We start from the raw sequence: 5,887 nt of genomic DNA on the forward strand, positions 1-5,887 counted from the left end.
CAGGCAATCCACTCACCTCAGCCTCCCAAAGCGCGGGATTACAGGCTGAGCCACCGAGCCCAGCTTCCAAATTCTTTTTGAGATGTAGGGTGAATCAAGCAAGATTTAAAACAACTACAAACAATAGATAAAGCATTATAATACATCACAGACTTGATTGCAAGAGCTTTTTCAAACATTAGCCACTCATGATGCAATAGTGACTAAGCTTTGTTTAGTCTCCATTTCAGGACAAATGCAATGTTTCCTTTTTGTCCTATTTGCTGAGGTTTTTCTTTGGGGACTCCTATATGTACGTCTTCTATATTTGTTAATTTTGCCAGTGTTCTTTTCTCTCTTTATTTCTTTCTGATCATTAAACATTTCCTCGGTTCTATCATCTCTTTCTTTCTTTCTTTTTTTGCATTTGAGTCTCACTCTGTCACCCAGGTTGGAGTGCAATGGCACACTCACGGCCATCCCAACGTCAACCTGCTGGGCTCTGGTGATCCTTCCGCCCCAGCCTTCCAAGTAGCTGGAACTACAGGCCCATGCTACCACACCCGGATAATTTTTTCATTATTATTATTTATTGTCAAGACGAGTTGGTTTCGAACCTGCAGGCTCAGGCAATCCACTAGCCTCGGCCTCCCAAAGTGCTGGGATTACAGACTGAGTCACTGAGCCAGGCCAATTGTCTCTTTCTCTTAAAGCATTATTGTGTTTATTCACTGGGCATGATCTGGGTAGTTGACTTAACTATGGTGTGGTTTTTGCCTTATTCCTACCACAGAATTGTTTTTGACCACTCTCCTTCGTGAGTTCACCTTTCAAAGCTTCCAACCTTGACAATCACAGAAGACAAGTTTAGCTAGTTGGCCTGTTATTATCCAGCAAATTTCTGAGGGGGAAAGAAACTAACATTAATTGGCATTTACTACGTTCCAGGTGGGAATCCAGCCAGCCAGCTCAGTCCATGATCCCATTTAATCCTGCCAACAAGCCCATGGGTAGATGAACCTGAAGAACAGTCTCTGAAGTTACGTATCTTACCCAAGGGCCCAAGTGGCAACGGAGACCTTAATGAGGAAAGTCTTGCCACCGATAGTTGATTTTCACACGGGCTTTGATAAAGCTCTTTATGATATCAAGAAAGTCTCCATCAGAAGGAGCTCTGTGTTGTTGGATTTCTCTCCCAGCCAACAGATTGAAAGGAAATCTTTTATAACCAGATTAGCTGAGTCCTCTCCATTTCTTTTTCTTTTTCTTTTCTTTTCTTTTTTTTTTTTTGAGTTAGGGTTTCACTCTATCACCTAGACTGGAGTGAGGTGGCACAATCACAACAACTCACCAAAGCCTCAAACTCCTGGGCTAAGATGATCCTCTCACCTCAATCTCCTGAGTAACTGGAACTACAGGTACATACCACCACACCCAGCTAATTTTTTTTATTTTTTTGTAGAGACAAGGTCTCATTATATTGCCCAGGCTGATCTTAAACTCCTTGCCTCAAGTAATCTGCCCGCCTTGGCCTCTCGAAGTTTTGGTATTATGAGTGTGAGCCACTGCCTCCTGTCCATTTCTGACTGGCCTCTTTTGACTACTGTTGACTACTGTTACTTTCTGACATCTCCTTTTTGGGGAGCTCCTTTACTGTTCTCATCATATTGCCCTCTCTTACACTGGGCTCTTCAGGATGCAGATGCTGAGTTAGAGCTAAGAGAGTGAAGTGTTTATTGGGAATAACACCTTGGAAGGAAGAGGCTTGACACCAGGTAGAGAAGGCCAGGCCTGGTGTCCCCATCTTCCCCAGTCATTGGCCGGGCATCACCCCAGAAAGAGCGTAACCTTGACTTGAAAACTGAGGTGGACCCTGATGAAACTCACAGCTAAAAGTCATGAGCAAACCACACCTGCCACTAGCTAGACAGCAAGTTTTTACTTGAAGGAGCATCTAAGTGGTGCCTGTTTCACAGCATAATCTAAGGATTTGCCTGCCCCTCCCTTGTTCTGACTTCTGTCAGCTCCTCTCCCCTGATAGCGTATTATTTTCCATAAGAATCTGCATGAACTATGAAGACAGTGTTTAAGTGATCTTTGCTTACAGTTGTGTGTGGACTGCGGATAACAAGGAAGGACAGCTTCCTGCAGAGGGAGAGGTCTCCGGCACACAGTACTGTTTGAGAAAGGCTGGTCTGGAGTAGGGACATCATGAGGGACACAGGAAGGGAGCCAAGGTGTCTGAGCACCACGGTGCCCCTGAGGTGCGAGGCCAGGCTTGAAAGGAGGGGCATGTCCTGTGTCTGCCATTTTGCTTGGCCTCAGTTGAGCTGGCAGCCAACTTGGTTTCCTAGTCCCCTAATTCTAGGCCACTTCCCCCCACACTCTGAGAAACCACCTCACCTCCTCCCTGCCATTGTGGGCCTGCCTGAAAATACTTCTTGTTTTCCCTAAGGCCTTTTTTTTAATGGTTGCAGGGCATACTTTGGGTGTTAACATAACACTAAATTATAATCCTTTATGATGTGGATATGGAGAGAGTCCTGCTTGGGCTGTTTGAAGTTGTAGCCCTTTGTATCCTGACCTAGTCATAATGAACAACATTAGGATGAGCCTTTGCCAGCAGTGAATCCCAAGGTCATTGTCAGGGTTTCTCTGGAATCAGACAGATGGAGAATTGAATCCCAGTTCTACCCTTACCAGCTCTGTGGCAAGTTAATCTCTCTAAGGCTGTTTTCTCCTCTCTGAAAGATAAATCATAGTGTTTTTTTAGACTGAAATGAGGTGATATGTGTGTGCAGTTAACACAGTACACAGTGTATACAAAGAATGCCCAAAAATGTATACACATTTTAAGAATGGAAAAAACGACTAAAGTTAAAAGATGAATACAAGTCACATTTGACTTCTGCAATTACAAGAGGTGCTCAGAGTGGTTACCATCAGCATCCCGACACTTCCTTATGGCAAACCAAATGTAATACATATATAACATCACTTAAAATGTGTATACATTTTTTTTTGGCATCTCTAGTAGTTACAAGTAAGCTGACATTGGTACCCTTCTCCTATGCCTATTATAAAACCGACATTAGTTTTTTAAGCTTCCAGTATAAACCATCAAATGTAAGCTTTGCATTTTCAACCTTTGTGCTTAAGTATCCAATGATTTAGGGTTTTCTTAAAGCATCACAACAGTTACTTTTAAAATCCTAGTAGATAATAACAAATGCCTCTGCATTTTCCTGTCTGATTATGACTGAGAATGAGAGGGCTCAGAGAGACCAAATCACATCACAGTTACAAGTGTCAACAGATGCGTGAAGAGGGCACTGATAGGAAGCCAAGGTTTAAAAGTCACTCCATCGACGTTTGTAAAGACATGGTTTGTCTGTTTTTCTAGGGCAGGATTCTGGTGATTTGGCCGACTTGTATCAAAGTCCTCTAAAACAAGAGAAGAGTCCTGAAGGGGCATAAAGATAAATGAATGACAGGGGAAAGAAATTCCACTTCCAAGGAGCACTCTTTGCTGGGGCAGGAAGGTCACAAAATTCAGCAAGTCTACCTGCATGAAACTTAACAGATTATGGGACTTATACAGGCCAGCCATGCCTGCCAGAGATCCTCTTAGAAGAAAGCAAAAGGATATCAGATCTTAAAAAGTTCCCAAGACACTGAATGGGAGAGATTCAGAAGAACCATGCATTATATTAGCCAGAACATGTTGATGGGTTTTGCAATTCTTAAGCACCTATCTCTGCTGACTTCAAAACTGTATGGAAAACTTGGAAAAGAAGCCCACTATTTTGATGGAAGCTGTTCGGACATAAGTGAAAGCAGGCTTGGTGAGAGATATAGTCAGGCTCTGGCCAAGCCAATGAATGGACCCTGGAAGGATTGAGGCAAGCTGGGGAAATTATTTCAAGATGGAACTGGATCCACTTGAAAGGGGAGTGAACTGGAGGGTACAGATGTGCCATCAGTGTGGGAATTGGTGTGTGAGAAGTGTCAAGTGTGTTCTAAGATGAGTGGACCTCAGGAGTCTCCCTTCTATTAGGGTCTCTGAGTGAGGGAAATGTGGTGACCATCTTTTGAAAGGGACATTGGCTTGAGGAGTACTGGCAGGTTGTGAAACATCAGATTTAGCTGGTTTTGCGGAAGGGAGCAGAAAGGAACAATGTATGTTACCAGCTCTCCTAGCCTCCAGCACACTTTCACTATGGAGGAGCGTAGCTGATGTGGCAGTGGCAATACACAACTCAGTCCTTGGGTCATCTTTGACACATTTTTCAGAGTGTGGTGGCCCTGAGATTAGAAAATAAATTGAACATAATCTCTGAGACATGCTCTGGCTTCAGTTATTCATGAGCGTTGATAGTCGCCTCTTCCAAGGCAAGGCCAAGGGCAACGCTGTATGCAGAGAAAGCACAAGAGTTGCCATGGGCAGGGCACCTGGCAGGACTGGAGAGTTGGACCTCAGACAAATCTCCAGTCAGTGAAGCAGGATGCACTGGGTTTTTTGTTTCTCAGTCTTCAGCTCTTAGGGACAAGCAAAGACCCCTGTGATACAAAATTAGGGTTTGGGGCTGGTCCAGGAAGCAGGGCATGGGACATATTTGGAAGCTTATTAGCAGACAAGCCAGGTAAAGGAAGTACAGATAAGACTTGGACACAAATATAGGGAGAAAATAAAAAGTGAAATGCAGTTCATGTGAATGCCTAGTAACATGAATATATTAGGTATACTATTGCTATAGACTGAATGTTCTGCCCACCCAAAATTTATGTGTTGAAACCAAATTGTATTTGGAGGTGGGGCTCTGAAGAGGTGATTAGGTCATGAGGGTGGAGCCCACGTGAATGGGATTAATGCCCTCATATAATAGGCCCCAGAGAATGCCTCTGCCTCATTCACATGTGAAGATAAAGATAAAGCAAGAATGTGCCACGTATAAACCAGGAAGCAGGCCCTCCCTAGATATTGAATCTGCTGGTGCCTTGATCTTGGACTTCTGGCTTCCAGAACTGTGAGAAATAAATTTCTGTTGTTTATAAGCCATCATGCTTATGGTAATTTGTTATAGCTCAGATAATCCTTCTACCTCAGCTTCCTGTAGCTGGGCTACGGGCTTGTACCACCATGCCAGGCTAATTTTTAAATTTTTCTAAGGGAGGTCTCACTATATTACCTGGTCTGACCATCCTGATTTTAAATGGTCTTTCAAATTTCTCCATTCAGAGCCAATGCTAATGTATCATCAAAAATAAAATTCGAACTTCCGGCAAGATGGAGACGGGGCAACCAGGTCTATGAAACCCTCTGCAAAGGAGAACTGCAGTGGGTCTCTGGCTCTCTCCCCGGGGGCTGCGGACCCCAACATCACAGCCTGCTCTTCACACGGAGCTCGGCTATTGCCACCGCTGGGGCATCGCAGCTGTCTGGCCACTGCAGCGTAGACACAGCAGCCGCCAGCGCTGCCGTGGCCTCCGTGGCGGCCATAGCACATCGCACCACCCATGCCTCAGGCAATCCACGACTTCAATCCTTGAAGCCCCTGCAGGGAAGATCTGCTGGGATCACTGCCACCTCTCCTGTGACCGTGATGTCCTGCCTGCGTGGGTCTCCTCCTGTGTGCCCTGAGGCAGGTTTCCATCTCCAGCTTCTGCTGGTTCCTGTCCAGCCCCACCCCCTCTGGGGCGAGCAGCTGAGATAGAACCACCTGCTGGTGATTCAAGGTAACAACAATGAAACGAGAGAAACAAGCTTGAAAAACAGACACAGGCCAGAGTGGTGAACGGTGATCTGAACCGTCCTTCACAGCAGACCAGGGGCAACTGACCCTAACTGCAAGCTAATTTACCAGCTTGAAAAGAAAGCTAGAAATCAGAGCTGAAAGGACATTGGACT

This window comes from Carlito syrichta, unplaced genomic scaffold (genome assembly GCF_000164805.1).
Source record: "Carlito syrichta isolate Samal-C Ts95f unplaced genomic scaffold, Tarsius_syrichta-2.0.1 Scaffold301614, whole genome shotgun sequence".
In the NCBI taxonomy this organism is placed as follows: domain Eukaryota; kingdom Metazoa; phylum Chordata; class Mammalia; order Primates; family Tarsiidae; genus Carlito; species Carlito syrichta.